We start from the raw sequence: 20,499 nt of genomic DNA, 5'->3' as shown, positions 1-20,499 counted from the left end.
ACACACCCCCTGATCTTACCAAAAAAAAAGAAAAGAAAAATAAGGAAGTATTAGGTAACTGATCGGCTTTAGTTGTTACAACTTCAGAAGCATTATTAGGTACCTGATCTTTCTGAATCTCGTTGACCGATACTTCCTTCTCATGTATTGCCAAGATAGTAGCGGCCTCTTGATCAATCTGTTGTACCTTATTATTACCCCCTTTAGAAATGACATCCTCCATCATCTTCACTTCTTCTTCGAAAGCTTGCCTCCAAAGATTCACTTTAGTAGTACGGATGCCATTAACTCAAGTCTGCGTGCAAAGAATGTAATGTGTCGGCAATTTTTATCCCAACAATAACATGTGAATTGAACTTAAATGAAAATAATAGAATAAATGTTACCATGTCAGCCTTCTCAGACTTAGTCTTCCTTTTCTTCTTTATCGGGGCAGTTGTCCCATAATATTTCATTACTCTAACCTGTAACGGGACGCCCCTCAAACGACCTGGATGTTCGGGTCGGCCGATCGCTCTAGCAAGAACGTCATTACGACCACTGGGAGTGAATTTCCCTTCTTCTACCTCTTTCAATACATTGTCCTATAATATATTAAATAAACTTCAAATTATATTTGTGACTAAAATAATAAAGTTAGTAATGAACTCGTCTTAATAAAATAATGCTTACTATGTTGGCCAACACTTCCTCGTCATATTTGTCACGCGACCGGGATCCTTTAGGCGTGTGCCCTTCTTTATAAGTTACATGCCGATCCACCTCTTTCACTCCCTTTGCCACCTACACATTAACATGGTAACATTTATACACGTAAATGTGTATCAATGCAAGTCCAAGTGTGATTAAAAAAATAAAGTCTCACAGGGGAATAATGCATGCTACTTACGAGGTTCTCTTCTATCTTTCTGTAACCGCCTCGAGAACCATACCATTTCCCCTTCTTGCATGAAATGTTAGCACGATTTCTTCTACTAACGACCTTCAAATAATTATATAAAAGCGCAAGTAGATGAGATAATAAAAAGATTATATAAAGGACTCATTAATTAAAATATGATAGGTAAATCGTTAAAAGGCGAGGATATTTAACCTGAAACTTCTCAGTAGTTCTCATCTTTTTGAAAAGATCCCATTGTTCCTGACTGATGGTGGGACACTTGTTTTCCGGTGGGCTCTTACGCATCTCCCCCGTTGCCTTGTCCACATACAACCAATCCCTAGCAACGTCACACCTCCACTGCCTGTGGACATCCGCTGCCTTATGCATTAAATACTTATCATGGCTTTCATCGGGTATAATAAAGCCTTCCTTTACACGAGCCAAGTATAACTCCGCCAATTTTGGATTCAAAGTTCTAAGATCATCTAAATGGATAGGCACAAACTGTCTTGTGCAAGTACCAATCCAACTGGAGAAATAACCCGCATTTGGACCAGTAGGGAAACCCATCTCACTCCATGTTATTTCCAACGGCTGTTTAGCGGCTATAGCTGCAAGGACTTTCTGGCACTTCGTAGCACCCCTCTCACCAGGCTTATTATCCTGAGGCTTATTATTCTTTTGACTTCTTTTACGTTTTTCACCCATGATAATCCTAACACCCAAATATGAATGATATAGGAAATGAACAACTTAACAACGTACATGCAGAGTATTATCTAAAACCCTAAACCCTAATAGGAATGAAAATTTAAAACAACAGATTGAGCTTCTAAAATCCTAAACCCTAATAAGAGGAGTGAAGTAGATGATGCGGGATGATAAAGATAACAAAGAAGACGAAAAACAAACAGATGCATGAAAAAGAAAAAAGATGATCATCTTAAAAGCCTAATGACGAAACATAAAATTAAAGTGAACATACCTAATGATGATGATGATGATAAAGAGAACGAGCAGGATGATAAGGGAAGGCAACGGAATCTGGGCGTCGGAAATTGGGCGGCAACGACAACGAGAAATGTAGAAAGCGAGGAAGAGAGAAGAATTAACTCAGGATACCAACGGTTGAACTAATGTTGTGTGTGTTTGTGTATGGTATGCTATATGGGTTTGTAAATTAGTTTTTTATTAAGACAAACTATTGACAACGGGTGCTCAAAGAAGAACCGTTGTTATATGTTAATAACAACGGGTCAATAAAAGTCAACCGTTGTCAAAACTTTATTACAACGGTTAAAATATACCCGTTGTAATATATTTTCACCAAATTTGCGCCAAAATGAAATATGTCAAAAAAATCATTGACAACGGGTAGAGGTACTACACCCGTTGTTGAAAGTATTAACAACGGGTAATTTAAATATAACCGTTGTTATTGTTGAACCTTTTTTTTTTTTTTTTAAATTACAGTAATTCCATTACAGTCCAAACCTGTAACAATACATACTGTAATGCAGAAGCACCATATCTTTGCAACATTATTCAAAGAATTTCAACACCAAAGATCCACATCTAATAATAAGATCAAGAAAATAAGACAACACCAGCATGCATGCATATTGCATATCTAAGCTACAGGATTTACCATGCCATGCAAATTTGGGAATTTTTATTTAACAATATAATGACCATTATTGATTTACCGATAAATTAAACCATCAAATTATTGGTCTGAAAATGACTCAAAATGTTGGTCGTCCATATCACCGTGTCCGATGAACTATCTCGGGATCGGGGCGTTTCTTGGATGTCATAGTTTCTTCGTTAACCCAAATACCTTCACCATGGTCATCACGCATATAGATGCTTTCAGTGTCCTCATGATCAGTGTCAACATCGTCGAAATAAGATACAGTGGTAGACTGATCCATTCTCTAAAAAACGACATCCTGATCATCATCACCATTATCGGATGGACTACTCCTTCTACTCCTTATAGACAGTACAACAGACCACTTCTTATCCATAGGATCGGTGACATAGAACACTTGTTTAGCTTGGGATGCCATTATGAAAGGATCATCCTTATTATTGCCAACCTTACCCAGATTGACCAACGTAAATCCCATCTTATCCTTTCGGACACAATGGATGTTGTTATCAACCCTGTTACATCGAAACAAAGGCATTGTGAAATCAATGTAATCTAGTACCAATATTTCTTGAATAAAACCATAATAAAGGCATTTTCCCCAAATAGGCTTGTTATCTTTTGAAGTAGCAAAGTGCATTGCCTCAAATTCAGAACTCACACCACTATTTTGCATTGTGCTCAACTCATCTTGCTCGCGGGTGTAAAAAGTATATCCATTAATGGCAAAACTGTTATAAAAGGTGACCCTGACATTTGGACCTAAACCAAGACGTAGTAACCTAGGAGATATGTCATCACCAGTTTGATCAGTACACTCTAAGACAATATTCCTAAACCACTCTGCAAACGTCTTCGTATGCTCGTTCGCAATCCACTTCTCGGTCTTGTTTGGGTGATCGTATTTGAGCTCATCTTTGTGTTGTTGAATATAAGGTTGCACCTCATCTTCGTTGTTTAGCACATACGTGTGTGCTAAATGCAACATTTCATGTGTCACAATTTTTTCAACCCGGCCCCTAATACCTTTTCCGGTCATCCAGTCACTATGACGATTCTTAGGAACGCCAATCAACTCCTCAGGGGAGAGATGAGCGTAACAATATGAAAGAGCTTCGTCTAAAATAGCGCGTTCATCAATACAACCTTCCGGACGATACCGATTAGATGTATAGTCCTTGTAGACTTTCATCAATCTTTCGAAAGGATATTGGTATCTCAAGTACACGGGCCCAAGGTACAAAATCTCCCTAACCAAGTGAATGGTCAGATGAATCATGATAGTGAAGAAAGAGGGTGGAAAATACATTTCCAACTGACAAAGAGAGGTTACAACGAGGTCCTGCAATGAATCCGCGTCATCGGGATCGATGACTTTCTCGCATATGGACTGGAAGAAGAGACAGAATCTAGTTATAGCATATCTTACCTTTTCAGGTAAAATGGAACGAATAGCCACCAGTAGTAATTGTTGCATCAAAGTGTGACAATCATGTGACTTTAACCCGGTGAGTTTTAGGTCTTGCATCGACACTAGGCTTTTGATGTTCGACGAATAACCATGTGGCACTTTAATTCCATTCAAGCATGCACATAACTCTTTTTTCTCATTCCGTGAAAAGGTATAAGCTGCTGGCGGTAAAAATGTACGATTACCTCTCTTCTGTGGTGCCAACTCTAGCCTAATACCCATCATTTTCATATCTTCCCTAATCACTGGCGTTATCCTTTGTTTTACCAGGAATATTCGAAGGGTATTGATAATATTATCACAGACATTTTTCTCAATGTGCATGAAATCGAGGCAATGCCTGACCTCCAGGTCAGGCCAATATGGAAGTTTATCAAAAAATATGGATCTTTTCTTATACCCATGAGTAGACAATTTAGAGCCGCTCTTCTTCCCATAATCGATCTCAATATGCTTTACTTTCTGATAAACTTCATGCCCACTCAAAATTCTAGGAGGTTGACGAAGTTCTTGTCTTCCATTGAATGCTTTCTGCATCTTGCGATAACAATGGTCATGATACAAGAACCTCCTATTTCCCATATACACATACTTACGAGAAGACTTCAAGTATTCAGACTCGATATCCTCCCCACACAATGGACAAGCCTCTTTCCCATGAACTGTGTGCCCAGAAAGGTCGCCATAAGCCGGATAGTCAGTTATTGTACACAATAACATCGCTCTCAAATTGAAAGTTTCGTTCTTATATGCATCAAATACTTCTATCCCACAACAATTGCAAATCATCTAGAAGAGGTTCCAAATATACATCTATATCATTTCCAGGTTGTTTAGGGCCGGAAATTAACAACGACAACATCAAATACTTTCTTTTCATGCACACATTTGGAGGTAAGTTATAAATAGCCAACACTACTGGCCAAGTACTATGTTTGCTACTCATGTTTCCGTGTGGGTTCATTCCATCAGTGGACAGCGCTAGACGTAAGTTTCTAGGTTCATTGCCGAACTCGGGATACTTAGCGTCGAACGATTTCCATTGCTTACCATCTGCCGGGTGTCTTAGCTTTCCATCATTTATTCTTCCTGTTTCACGCCAAGTTAACATTTTTGCATCATCGGGATTCGCATAAATCCTTATGACTCTTGGTATCAATGGAAAATACCACAACACCTTAGCCGGGATCCCTTCCTTATCCTTATAACGCCACTCCAAACATTTAGGGCAATTGGCTAAGTTTTGATATAATTTCCGATATAATATGCAATCATTTGGACATGCATGTATTTTCTCATATTTCATACCCACTCCTCTTATTAGTTTTTTCGCCTCATATGTCTTAACAGGTAGAACATTACCATCAGGAAGCAACTCCTTTATCAAGGCTAAAAAACTAGTGAAACACGTGTCACTCACCCCATTTGCCCCCTTGATATTATACAACTTCACCACAGCCGACATTTTTGTGAACTTACAACCAGGATACAGAGGTGCTTCAGACTCACACTAGTAGAAAAACTCCCTATAGTGGCGGTCATAAATGGTCTTTTTGTGGCGATTTTTAGAAATTTTGGGTGCGCCGTATATCACGGGGTTGTTTATACTTTACGGCGGTTGTACAACCACCACAATAGCTTACTTATTGTGGCAGTTTTTAAACAAAACCGCCATTATAAGCTTAAATAAAACGACGGTTCTTAAACAAGAACCGCCACTGTAACTCATATATAGTGGCGGTTATTGTTTGAAAAACCGCCACCATAGGTATTTAAATAATATTGCATTGCACCTCTATAGGTAAGCACAACGACGGTTGTTTTAAAAGAACCGTTGTAAAAGATAAGCATAACGACGGTTGTTGTTACAGAACCGCCATTAAAGGTAATTATAACGTCGGTTGTTTAGCGAAGAACCGCCATTAAAGGCGAAATATTTTTGAAATATTTGCTTTTTTCACGTCGTTTCTAAATGAACCGTCGTAAAAATTATTTATATTTTTTTTAAAATAATAATTAATTTCCTACGGAAATTTCAGTAGCACCTCCCCATAAATTTCATAATTATAAATTTCATAATTCCAAATATTATATGAACAAAATGAGACCTGTCAAAAGAAATGTAACCACATTTATAATACTCCTAACATCACCACAAGTCCACCAACAACCTTACAGCAATCACCAGAAGTCCACCAACAAACTTACATCGATCAATCTCGCATCACATCCAACATAAAAATAACTATCATTATTACCAAAATTAAACACTTCACTAAACAGTTCCCTAAACAGTTGGTAGCCTACACCTCTTTAAGATCCTTCATCTCGTCAATTGACACTCTTAAATCTGCAATGATATATTTAACAAAACCAATAGTAAGAAAATCAAACTTAACATTATTAAACCATCGTCTAACTTTACTAAAAAAAAATCAACCTAAGAGACTATAAACAGTGAACTATCAATCCGCCCACTTTATGTTTGGAAGACTGAATACCAAAAATATTGACTTGTTTTATGATGAGCTTCCCATCATTTGAAAATACATGATGAAAACATAAAGTAAGGCAATCCACGACCCCATAAGCAAACATGCAGCAATTGTATTCTAATAAACAATTCTTTATCATAAAGAGTTCTTTATCATTGGTAAACCAAACATCCTAAAAAGCATCTCTTGCAAAGTCTAAAGACTTTCAGGTGCTGACAGTGGTTGTAGGCTTGTAGGGAAGGGATTGTCAGCTTACTAACTTAAAAGAAAAACCATAGAACGACTATACAAAATAATTCAACTTGGTCAGATTGACAACAAAAACATTAACTAGCTACCTAACAAAAATAATACGGGAAATCCATTACGCCTTTAGCAAAGCCGAGCTACTTGACCAAAACTAGCATTTTATAAGATTAAAAAAAACCTAACACTTATATTAAGCATCAACTGTGATAATCACCAATTTTTCTGAAAATGCATACCTGTTATCGTACCATGTTCCTTCCTTCTCAGTATATAACTCAAAACTCAAACTGGGGAATAGTTGTGTCGCAAACTCCATGCCTTGTCCTGCAAAAGTTGATATTTAGTACTATATGTCGTGAAGGGTAACAAACTCACCAGGCCTTGAATCAAGATGCAAGATTTCGCATGGCTTGTTTTGAGGTACTCTGTAATAGTTCTTTGCTAAAATTAAGCGGACTTACCGATGAAAAATCGATATTCATTCCATTTGCAACAACTAAAATGGAGAAAGCGACATAAAAATATAAAGATATGAACAAAAATGCCGCGAAAAAATTCGCCTTTAATTATTTAAGCACTAAGCAAAACATTATGACGATGCAATTACATACCCCGTATTAACCAGCTCAGGCGCATAAGACACTTAAATCAGATCGACGTCGTAATATAGATACGAAATCCAAAAACTTAGCAAACACCAGATGTAATGATTTCGGATGTACAACGCAACAGATCAAAGTAGCACCAATGAAGTAGGTTAAACCACTAGGCCTTGACCAACACAAAACCATAAAAAGAAATTCCAGGCAGATGTACATCATATTTTCATATGTACCTTGAGTAATCATGTGTTGTGGAAGAGAGTCGACCACATCAGTCTAACTTGTGCTTGTTTTCTAGTCTCCATTCCAGATAAAAGGTTCATGTTCTGCACTCTTAGGCATACTGAACAAGGACTCAAACAATTGTTGAGGTAGCTCATCTCCATCCATCCTTGCACTTGATGCGTGTAGCTTCCTTGAAGAATTAGAAAAAAGAAGCGCATCTGCATAACTCCTGAAGAAATTATATAATGTAATCTATGTCGATTACACATCACCATCTGCGAAGCTAAACAATCTTTTCATCAAACCCAAATGAAAAATACAAACACCATCTCACGCCAATTCGGGTTTTCAGACAAAAAAACCTACGGAGTAATATACATCAAATCACACCCCCGAGTACCTAGAATCGAGCTGCCTTTGTCATTAAGTCGCAAAAACTGTAATCAAACAAATTAAAAGAAGAAAAAGGAATACAAGGTTAACAAACTTCTATCAAGCCTTGATATACCAATAATTACTCAAAAACTAAAAAAAGCTAATAAAATATCAACCCATTTCATATTCAAACACTGAATCTTTTTTGATTTGTTTGAAAATTTTAACGATTTCATACCGCTTTTGTCCTTCTTTATAAGTTACTCGATAAGGTTCATAAAATTTAACAATATCATAGAACTGACATACAGATCTCAAATTTTTATCAAGCCTAACTATAATATAAACACATTTACTTAATATCTGTTAAAACAACATTTCAAGGCTAAAGAACATATACAAACCAAACTATGAAGAATAAACACTATAAGACGTGACTGCCAGATATGTTCAACTGCTAGTCCCTATTGAATTTGTGCTAAATTGCTTCTTCAATTGAGAACAAAGCAAATATCGGCTATGTGATTATGACGACATATGGGAGAATCTGAATAACGCTAAGACAAGGTCAAGTGGAGATAAATCTGGGCTGACTCTAATTACTCACTGAGAATCAATCGAAACTAATCAAAAATTGGGATGAAGGAATCGAAAATTGGGGATTTAAACAATTAACTAGCAGAACAATAATAGTAAAAGAATATGAATTGCATACACCCATAAAATACAAACGAAAAATCCCTAAATTTGGCTTAAACATAACCCTAGATCAAATTAAGGTAAAATCAAATAGTATATAAAACAACTAGACTGCATAGAAACGGTACCTAGAGTGTGAAGGAGCGATTATGATGGCGACAATTTGACGTCGTGGTGGTGTTAGCGAACGATTGAGCGATGTTGATAGTGACTTGGGCGTCGTCGTAAGTGATAGTGGCCTGGGCATCATGGGCGTCTTTGAGAGCCGGTGACGGTAGCGAGTGAGCGATGGTGGCGGAGCTTTTGCGTGAGATCCAGTAGATGGGGAATAGAGAATGAGAGATTGAGGGTTTTGCGGTAAGGGGAAGATGAATGACGATAGATCGATTAATTATTCCAATGCTAAGGGTTTTGGAGGAGATATTTTTTGCGTGGCTATATTTTTTGTGTAGCTATTAACGTCGGTTATCATTAAAACCGCCACAAAAATATATAATGGCGGTTTTTTATTAAAAAGTATTGTCACTTATTATTTCTTTTAGCGTCGTTATTAATGGCGGTTGTTAATATAACCGCCACAATTGACTTATGGTGGCAGTTTCTTTTTAAAACCGCCGTAATAGTTTCTATTATCGCGTCGGTTCTTTATTTAAACCGCCATAATAGACCTTCTACAACATAAAATTTTCGTTCCCGCCAATTTTTTGGGCCTTTTGCGGCGTTTCTGTTAGAACCGCCACGATAACTGTGTCGCGATAGGGGTTTTTTCTACTAGTTTCACACAAATTCTCATACATGTTGTTAAGGTCATCCCAATTACTAGTGTCATCACCTACATCTTCAAAAGCAATGGACTCATCATCATTCTCTTCATTATCTATAGACCCAACATTCAACTTATCTACTTCCAACTTTTCCAACTAAAAAAACTCGGCAAACTCAGGATCATCAGTTAGCCTTTCGTGTACCTCAACATCATCTTCTTCAGAGTTATTCTCTTCCTCTAATGATTCCCCATGAAAAATCCAACGTGTATAGGATCGACTAAATCTCCACTTTTCTAGGTGTATTTTAACGTCCGGAAAAGCCATATAGCTAATATTACCACATCTTTCACAAGGACATGCAATACTAGAAGAACCTTTCAAATTGTTCGAAACGAATTCATAAAATTCAGCTAAACCATCCTTGTAGGTGCGGTCACTCATATTTGCATCAATCATCCAAGTTCGAGTCATTATTCTACATTCGTAATAATAGGCAACTAATTCAGAAAATACAATAATAGGCAAACAAATAAACGAAATTCAGGAAAGTAATTAAGCTAAATTATCAACAAATTAGATAATAACCCAAAAAATCCTATATCTATAAGCGTTGCTAAGAAACATATATATACCTGATTGATAAACACGATGAGGAGAGAAGACGGTGACAACAAAGATGACGGAGATGAAGACAGAGAGACGATCAGGGAGGAATGAAGGATGATATAGTAGCAGTATTAGCTTGTGTTTGTGTTTTGTAGCGTATAGCAAAATAAAGCAATCTGTTGTTCTTAAAATTTTCATAACATTAATAACAACGGTTATTGAGTCTACAACCGTTGTTAAAAAGTATTAAAAACGGGTTCTAATATAACCGTTGTGATTACTTTTCACTAATTTGGCGCCAAACCATTAACAACGGTTAAAATTTAACCGTTGTTATTAGTTTTTTCATTAACAACGGTTTTTCAAGTATGACCCGTTGTTAAAACCAATAACAACGGTTAACAACACAGAACCGTTGTAATTAAGTTTGGTAAAATTCGCGGAATCAATTCTACAACGTGTTTTGATGATTTTCGTGAATAAGCGTTGTTAAAGGGCCATTGTGGTTGCCTGTATTTGTAGTAGTGCAAGAACGGTAATTCAGGGACAGAAGTCACCCCGGAACAGGCGCAACATTGCTGCGTCTCTTAGAAGAGGCGCAGTGGTCACTGCGTCTATTCCTGAGGTGAGTTCTGGTTGTGAAGTCAGAACTGCGTGTTGTTTAATGTTCGTTGGTGTATTTAATGGTTGATTATTAATATTTAACTCGGATGAAAGTGATTTAGCATGTTAATTATGTATGAAACCGTCATAAAAGCGATAAACACAAATTAAAACGGATTAAAACTAATTAACGAATTATAACTAATTAGGACGAGTTATATCAAACTAGGTTAAATTTATGAAGACGGAAACGAGTTGAAAGAACTAGACAAATAGGAAATAAACGGTAAAAAATATGTATAAAGGCGAATCTCAGAAACTTGATATGAGAAAATCGAGTCTCTAAAAAAATCCGGGTTTGATTTATTGGCGAAAATCCGCAAATATTAACTATAAGGGATTTAAACCGAGATTAAACGTGATGATTATTAAGAATATGTATTAGAAGATTATATGTGAATGAAATAAAGAAAACAAGAAATTAAGACAAAAGGGACGAATTAACAGAGTACGGAGGAAGAAGAAGAAAAGCAGGAACTGCAGCAGCCTCTAGAAGAGGCGCATCAGATGTTGCGACTCTTCGAAGAGGCGCAGCAGTTGCTGCGTTTCTTCTCGACGTCTGCCCACTGTTAATCCGTAAAAACAGTTTAATGAAAGGGTTTTAGAAATCGGTTTAAGCATGCTTTCGACGTAAATCTTATATTAATTAGTGCAATAATAAAATACAATAATAAAAATGGGATTTACACCCTCAGACTTACATGTTTGACGAAAAGAGATTAACTAAGTTAATGTTTTAGTGATTGCTCGACTCGAATGTATGTAGAAAGTGCCCTCGTAAGAGGATTTAGATTAGATTGATTGATGTGTAGTGGTCAAATTGGTCGGTCATGCAACGTGACTGGTACTCAGAATGATTTGAGCTTATGTGGTCGATTGATCAAGCACGTAGACGTCAAAATCTTAGAGCACGGTCTTAGAATGCAAAGGGAGAAGAGAAGGCCGGACACTCGCGTGAAAAATGTGTGGAACGAAGGTCCCTATTTATACTAAAAAATAGGGAGAGTTATGGAATGACTCAAACTTTGGAAAGAAATCACGGAAAATCTGAAAATACGCAGAAAAGAGCTGGGGAAGAGGCGCAGCAGCTGCTGCGATCCTTTGAAGAGGCGCAGCAGATGCTGCGTCCTTTCCCCAGTGGTTTCCTCCTGCGGAAGAAAGATTTTCGCGTTTCCTTTATGGAATTGCGGTGGATCTCAACTTCCTTATTCTTTAAAATAAGATTTTCGGGATATATTTTGCCAAAAGATATAAAATAAATTTATGGAGTAAAAATATCCGGAATATTCCAGGACATTCCGACTCGGCATTTTAAACGGTTTATTAGAAAATGAACCAGTTTTTGACCCGGACTCCAAATGAACTCTAACTACTGTCAAAACGACCGTATCGGCGCGTAGATGACGACCAAGGGGTAGACACAAGTATTTGAGCTATCACTTGACGATAAACTTACGAACTGTCATAAATCGTTCCGTATACCAAACATGCGGCCCAATCATCACTGGGTGGCTTGCGGGAGGTGCAGAAATGAGGTATCTACAGAGCCTCCACTTTAACTGAGGCTTGGACAAGGCGAAATTCAAAGTATAGCCATCAGGTCAATCGAAGATTACAACCTGACGACTATGGCGATGTGAGGCGGCTCAAGGGGTCTGAGCCAAGGACCTGTCGTCGGGAACATTTTAGAGTCTGTCGACTATCAGGGAGGGTCGTTTAAAGTCCATTAGACTACGTAAAAAAGCTCGCCAGCCATAAGAAGAAATTATACATGAGACCTCTTTCTTGGACTGAATAATAATGAGGACAGCAGGACGTCGGTAGGAACTGCTGGGGGAATCTGCTTGTGTCGGTCTCAAGCGAACTCTCGTCGGGGAATATGTTGATGATTCTGTCTGGACTGAATCATTTTATGGGAATCTGCTTGTGTCTGCTTCCAAACAAACTCCATCTCTCGAGAAGTGCAATCGGTTGTCATGAACTCTCGGTGGATAAAACTTAAAAGGTATTGATAAAGGCGAAATCCGCTCGTTGCTAGAAGTGAAGTTCTAATGAAGGATAAAATACTGTGACGGTTCACAGTCTGCTTGAAGATAAAATACTGCAACGGTTCACAGTCTGCTTGAAGATAAAATACTGGTCCGGACAAAAAATAAATGTCCAATAGACCGAATATATGATATATGGTGTTGGAGAGAAGAGGCGCACCAAAGATGGGCCCACAAACAACTAACTTGTAACGAACTTTTGAAAATTGAGTTGGAGGGAAGCTGGGGAAGAGGCGCAGCAAGAGCTACGACTCTTGGAAGAGGCGCAGCAAGTGCTGTGTCCTTTCTCAAGCTCGTCCCTGTCTGAGTAAAAACTCGACTAAAACCGTGTTTATTCATAATAAACAAAATACATTTCTTATTGAAACTCTCTCAAATTCCAACCATTTCCGTCAAAATTTGATCAAATTGTGCCATTAATCATGACTAATAGAGGTATGTGTCTTATCCTTGCTTTAATTCTTGTATTTGCTTGATTTTAATCGAAAAAATTAGGGGTTTTTGACCCAATATGTCGAAAATTTGGGGCTTTTCCCCAAATGGATTTGCCTTATAAAATTGACATTAGAAATGGATAATTGGCAATGTTAGGAACATAACCATGTATTCTTTTTGAATTTTCGTCATGTATTGAGCATTTGAGTGAAATTGAGACAATTTCTCAGCTGTTTCGAAAATTGCTTCGAAAATGCCTTTAGGATTGTCCATTTTTGATGAAATTTGGTTTTTTGGAACCCTTGTGTAGTAGATAAACTTCCTACCATTTCGGATTTTTGATTTGTGTCCGCTTTTTCAGGACACTTTTCTAGGGCATAATTGTTATTATAGCGAAATGCTGCCGAAATTTCGACTCAAACCCGTTACTAGGCTTGAACTTAGACTTGACTTGACCCAATTTATCACATGAGTGGTCGGGTTTCGAAGGAAATGGCCAAAGATGGCGGGAAAATGCCGTTTTCGGGGCTCAAAAGGCTTGAAATTACCTTCACCGAGGCTTGTCGTCATTTGACGCGGCCTAATTTACTCTAATTTTGTAGGTGACGTTCCTTCTACGTCAAGGAGGGCTCCCATGTACGTGGACATCGACTTCGATCCTTCTCTCACTCTTGAGGAGGTGATCGAGGAGGTAGTTGAGGAGGTTGTTGAGGAGGTCCCGAGGCGGGCCAACGTAGGACGTGGTGGTCGCCAGCTAGCGGGGCACCTGAGTGGGCTAAGAAATGGGATGGCAGACATCTAATTTGGGCAACAGAGAGCCACCTGTCTTACAGGACGGCGAGGAGTTTGGTAAGTCTCGATCTTGTCATCTCCCTATTACCTTTCCTTATTCACTTGTCGTTTCATTTCTCGTTGATCCTGTGCTAAAGATAGCTTTGCGTCGAATTGATACAGGAGGCCGGGAACATGAAGTCGTTCTCTGGCTACACAACGATGATGGAGGCCTACGAGAGACTGACGGAGGAGGAGAAGACCATCATCGAGCTGGGAGCCTTTGGAGCTTTGGTGGGAGCGTGGAGGGCGATCAAGGAGAGGAAGATTTGGGCTAACCTTTTCCTGATTCGAGCTTTCCTCGATCGGTACTGGGACACGACCTCGACCTTTCACATGCCTTTTGGAGAGGTCGGGGTCACTCTTGAGGACTACGGCATGATCTCTGGTCTGCCGTGTGGACATGAGGCGTTGATGTGGCCGTCGACGACCATGAGAGTAGACGCGGCCGAGGCGAGGAGGCTAATCGGCTGGAACCTGGCAGTGGGTGGTGCTACCGTTCCCGGGTTGGTGCCGAGTACTTACGTCAGGGACTACTTTGCGGGTAGGACCCCGGCGACGGTGATGATGGATGGGAGGAAGGTGGCTCCTCCTGCTTGTACTGCGGAGCAGAAGGCTCGTTTGTGGCTCTGGTGGTTCTTGTCTTAGCTTTACCTCGGAGACAAGGGGGAGAGGCTGTCGACGAAGCTTCTCCCGTTCCTTTCTGACTTGAGTGACCTAGGTCGGTGGGACTGGGTTACTCCTAGCTTTGTAATCCTCACTCGCTACATGAGGGCCATGATTCATCCCGAGCTGGTGGAGAAGGGGACTTCTCTTGCTACTGTCGGTCCTGGACTGCTGTTGGAGGTATGAACCTTTATTACGTATCATGAAAGATCATTAATTCTATTTCTATCGAATTGTGAAAGATCATTATCGATTATCTTGTTTTGCAGGCGTGGGTGTACTCCTACTTTCCGGGCTTCGTGCCCAAGAGGACGGAGCCTGAGCCGAGAGCTTACCCGGTCCTGAGGGACTGGGTAGTGTGCCATAGAAGAGCCAGCGTTCTTCTTACGACGTTTGTAGACGGCGCGTGAATGCCCTGAAGTTGAGCGACGTAAGTACTTTTTTTTATTGTTATTTTTATTTAGGAGCAATCATAGGAATGACCCCCTTTCCCGTTTAGAGCCGATCATAGGAATGACCTTTCGTTTGCTTGTTTAAGTGGGTGCCCAGACCTCGGGTGGACTACCCTGACGCTCCGGCCTTCGTGGCTGAGGTCCTTCGACCTAGGAGCTCGAGTCGGTTGCTGCTGAGGACGTCCATGGGACCAGTGTGGTACCTGGGTGAGCGTTTGACTCGGCAGTGCTCTCGTGAGACTTTCACAGTTCCCATCGATCCTCCATGGACGATGTTTCTGGAGCCTTCTGACGCTGAGAGAGAGACTGACTTGGCGGACGTTAGCGGTGACTCCCTTCTCCTTCCTGGTGAGAAGTACTCTCTGTTTGTTAGCCAAAGGCTGGCGTACTGGCCGATCGTGGTAAGTATTTTACTTTCCCTTTTTGAATTATTTTGACAAACTGACGAATGATCATCGAATAAAAAATTCATTTGAATTTCGCAGGAGATCGAGGTGGTAGGCGTCGAGCCCCCAGCGTACCCGGAGACACTTGAGTACACTGACGCGACAGGGATGACGACGATCTCGGAGATCCGCGACTTCAGCGAGGAGGTGACGGATGCTGGCCTGGAGGAGTGGCATCACTTAGTGAGGAGGGTAAGCCCCCAGCTTCGGCTGTCTTTCGCTGTCTTTATTGCATAGGAATACACTTGTTTATTGCATAAGAATGCATTCGTTCTTTTTGAAAACCTTTTGTTTATTGAAATGCAGGTGGCGCCATCTCAGCATGTGGCGCTGTGGAGGATGGCCAACCGGCTACGGGCCACGGCCATCGAGGTACTTACAGGTGGTCGAGGACGACAGGTATAAACCTCTCATTCTCTTCACTTTGAATTTTGTTGAATTTCTCGTGCTTTGCTTGAAATGGTTGAATGAAATGATTGAAATGAGGCATTTCTTTATCACTTGCAGAGGGAGCGTGACCTAGAGCGCGAGCTGGGGCAGTCCCAGGAGGAGACAGCTCGCCTGTTGAGGGAATTGGAGGTCAGGGACGCTGAGATCGTTGTTCTCGAGGCGACCGTGGCTGAGCCGAGCGGTGACCTGGAGTAGCTGCTTTTCCTCTTTTGCTGTTGTCTTGTATATAATTGTACATTTCGGACTTCATTTTGGACTTTTCGGACCTGTTTTGGGCGAGAGCCCCCAGTTTGATGTACATATTTGTAACGCTCCCGAAAAGCAGACACGCAGCTCAAAATAGCTCTTTTTATTAATAATAGACAACAGCGGAATTATAGGGCGTCACCGCCGTATTTCCCATCTGGGAAATACAAGGCTATTACAAGAATAAAGATAAATACACTTGTTAAAGCTAAAAACTAATAACTCTATTACATATTCATCCTATTAGGTCATCTGAAAATCCTCACTCTTAACCTTCTCCGACATTGTACCTGAAAAAGAATGAAAGTAACGGAATCAGCCAAACACAGGCTGAGTATGACTCCGATCACCTCCACTAGCCCTACTTACCTCCATTTTAATATTTATACTTCTGCCTGGTCGAACAAGGACTAAAAATAGGTCACATGAACACAGTCGAATAATTATTCAATAGACATGCATAACCTGTCATTTTAGAATGCAATAAGTCACTTTACAATTATACCGGTCTACAATTACTGAATAGAGAGACATTACGGAGTAGAAACTCCCCTAGGCTAAGCCCTCCTCCATGTACATAGGATCCCAGGTCTAAGACCCGTGTAAAGCCCCTGGTACTTTCACCAGTAATAATCAGAACCTTAGTTCACATGGGGTCGTGCCCCCTTCCATGTACACAGGATAAATTTGTAATGTCTTCCCTCTCCCGTAATCATATCCCGAATGCTACCATTGGCCAATTATCCATTATAATAACAGTACCCTTATCACAACCATATATTCATAAGACGGTAACTAATATAACATGTGAGCAGTATAACATTCATAAGATGAAATTAAGAATGAAAGTAATATACCGATTATTTCTAATATCTTATTTCAAATGTAAACAATTACTTATATCGACGAAGGGTCCCGAAATCATACCTCTTTTATTAATGCTAATTAACTCCCGGATAGTAAGATATGATTCGTAAGTCTCGTTCTTCTAATTTAACTAAGATCTTAACCCACTTGCTTCTTATTTTGTTCTTGGTCTTGTAGTTAGGAAATGATGAAATCTCATCCTATTGATAGCACCAAAATGTCGGCTGGTTCAATTTTGAGGTCAAATGAGATTGTTTCCTTAAGTGGTAAGTATTTGTGACTTATCTTGACAACACACAAATTTATCAACATAATAAATATCTACTTTTAATAAATTATTATAATAATAAAAAATATATAATCGTAAAAAAAATACAAAATGAGTTACATGAATATAATGTATAAAATATGCTTGTCGTTTTTATATATTCATTCCCGTTATTATTTAATATGGAGTAATACTTTATTTTTTTCTGGGATATTACAATATTGTATTTTGGTTGTATATATGATGACCTGAGTGTCTTTGCTGCTGGTTGTTTGTTGTTCCTACAGGTTAGCTTAAAACAGGTTTGGTAGATGACGGTTTATGCCGTCATGCTGCCGAAATTTACATAGAATTTACACGTAGAACACATAATATATACGTGACTTAAATTAGCGCAAAATGAGAACACATAATATAAACGTGACTTAAATTAGCGCAAAATGAGAAAAAGTGCCCGAAAATGTAAAAAATTGCCCAGAAACGAGCGAAAATGACTGGAAGAAATGACCAGACAGTAGGGAGGGCTACCCCCTAAAAAAAACATTAAAAGAAATGTATAAGTGCGAAATATAGTAAAAATGAGGAGTGAAATGATTCCTCCTAAAAAAAGAATAAAAAGAAATGAATAAGTGTGCTCGACTGGCTAAAATGTCGAGTTCGTCTCGAAAAGCGTGCCCAAAAAATTAGAAAACATAAATATGATAATTTGTCGGAATTACCAAAATAATATCCTATAGGAATAGGAAATTATAGCCAAAAACAAATAAGGAAAGATCCAAATCTGAATTTCACGGAAATCAGCCCGGGGAAGAGGCGCAGCAAGTGCTGCGCCTTTTCCCGAGTTGGTCAGACCTCAGCCGAAATAGGAAATTGCGTTTAGTATAAATAGAGACTTCGGGAAAGCTTTTATTCACACAATTCCTTCATCTTTATTCCGTCTATCTCATAAAAGCTCTCATATCTTCATAAAAATTTCAAAATCATGAATGCTTTCGAAAACCATCTCAAGGAGTAGACGAACGAGTTTACTAATGTTGAGAAACATGACATGGGTGCATTTAATTTGGGATTGATCTCGAGTCTCAAGTTAGTGAAGATTGTGAAGCCTTTCTTGGATGCCTATTTTGATTATTGGGACCCTAATTTTCATGTGTTCGCCTTTCCCGGAGGCGATATTTGTCCTTTCCCTGAAGAAATAGCAGCTATTGGAGGATGGGGCCCAGAAAATGCACCCGCTATACCTTTTAGCTCTCAAGGATATAAAAGTAAATTCAGAGACTTGCTTGGACTGACCAAGGCTGAGGTTGACCGTCTTGTAACCTCGAAAGGAGTCCGTATATTTGACTTCATTGACCGATTTATAAATAGGGAAGACCCTTCTATTTCCTATGTCGCGAGACGCAGGGTGTTCGAGTTTTGTCTACTGCATTGTTACGTCCTTCAAGGGCATGTTAACAAGGAGATGAGAGGGGATCCTCGTTTCTTGAGCTTAGTGGAACAAATGAAGTTGCGCAAGAGCCCAGCATGCCTTTGCTTAGGATAGATCATTCTAGGGTTGGACAACAGAAAAGCCAACCGCGAGCTTCCTTATTTGGGAAGTCCCATCATTTTGCAGATAAGAACCCACTTCTTTGCTTTTCAACCGTATTTTTTTTCTTTTTTCTTTTTTTCTTTTTTTGTTTTTTTTTTCGTTTTTTTCGTTTTTTTTTTCTTTTCTCGGTTAACCATGTGGGATTAATTCCCGTCTTCTTTGCAAGTTTGGCTTACGGAGGGTCTGCGGTTGATCGAGCCCCCGGTTAATGTGCCAGGATACCATGCTCGATCAATTGCGATGAGAACTAGGCTCTACATGGTGGACTTCACTCGGGTTTGCAACTATTGGGAGAATAAGCTGAAGAATGAAGGAGGTCCCTTGATCCGGTGGATTGTGCTATGGTGGCATCTAAGGTCAGTCACCGGAGTTTCATCTTTAGACCCGACTCGGTCAGTTCGCATTCCTGGCTTGGAATTTATGATTTGCATCTTTCCGGAGAGATTGATGAGGCAAGTGGGCCTTAAGCAGAAGATTTTGAAGCTTGACACCGTTCCTCGGACTGCTTTGGTACGCACTACAGAGACTCGCTGAGAGTGGGCCCTCAAGTGGGCTCAGAGGAACATGTGGTTCATACTCTCTCCTATTGGCTCCTTATGGGTATCTGATTCGTACTTGCAATGGAGGAAGCCTGCTACTTCTGAAGAGCATGAGAAATTGAGGAAGCACGAGCCTGTTGATTACAAGATTCGCGAGGTAGCAAAGGAGAACCAGAAGTACTTGACTGAAGAGGAGGAAGAGGCCGAATTCCGAGTCGTTCATCCGTCGAAGAAACCGAAGACCGTTCCTGCCACAGAGATGGTGGTGGATCGAAATGGTAAGACTAGACCGCGAGAGAGACCTTTGGTGATTAGGTCGGAGATAGCACAAGAGCGCCCGGCTCGTGGTCGAGACAAAAAGTATGATAGAAATGACAAAGGCAAAGGGAAGATGGAAGTGTAGCCTTAGTCGTAGTACTATTTATTATTATTATTATTTGTAATAAACGGCGGGTTTTTTAGAATCCTAGCCTAGCATTTATTTTCAGCATTTTATATTATTTGGCACTATTATTATTTATGGAACAAATGAATAAAAGATTAATTAGTTAAATGAATAAAAGATTAATTAGTTAAGAAACTATTGTGATTTTCTTTTATTATTCTTGTTGAATTTCAAATGCCAATGCAAATGTCCTTCTATTTAAATTTTTTAAAAATAATTGGGTTGTATCCTGTAAAGGATTGCCTATGTAATCATTTAAAAAATGAAATGAAACCCTTGCGCGTAGTTTGAATAAATGTAAAAGAATAATCGTTCTAAGCAAGAGCTTGTGCGAACTATAAAATAAGCAGAAGCTTTACTTACTCCTAAAATACAATTCAATTTACTTGATGATGTGAGGATGTCGAAATGTCAAAATGCAAGAGCAACGTGACATAAGCTTTCTTTCAGCGGGCCAGGGGCCATTTTTATTTCGTGTTGCATGAGCGGCATGTAGGTGTTATGCGAGGCGCGTTTTTTGTCCTAT

The 20,499-nt window shown here is 39.5% G+C and overlaps 1 long non-coding RNA gene across 2 annotated transcripts; it reads right to left on the bottom strand.

The window, feature by feature from the left end:
• Positions 1-6,125: 6,125 nt before the first annotated feature.
• Positions 6,126-9,112, bottom strand: LOC141586601 (uncharacterized). Of its 2 annotated transcripts, none has more exons than XR_012519604.1 (4): positions 8,782-9,112; positions 7,588-7,808; positions 6,989-7,076; positions 6,126-6,358 (listed from the first exon to the last, which is right to left on the bottom strand). It is a non-coding gene; the product is annotated as an uncharacterized LOC141586601 (long non-coding RNA). The 2 variants fall into 2 exon arrangements; XR_012519605.1 differs by lacking the exon at positions 8,782-9,112 and adding an exon at positions 7,946-8,145.
• Positions 9,113-20,499: the final 11,387 nt, after the last annotated feature.

This window comes from Silene latifolia, chromosome 6 (genome assembly GCF_048544455.1).
Source record: "Silene latifolia isolate original U9 population chromosome 6, ASM4854445v1, whole genome shotgun sequence".
NCBI lineage: Eukaryota > Viridiplantae > Streptophyta > Magnoliopsida > Caryophyllales > Caryophyllaceae > Silene > Silene latifolia.
This window is presented reverse-complemented; position numbering and strand designations above follow the sequence as displayed.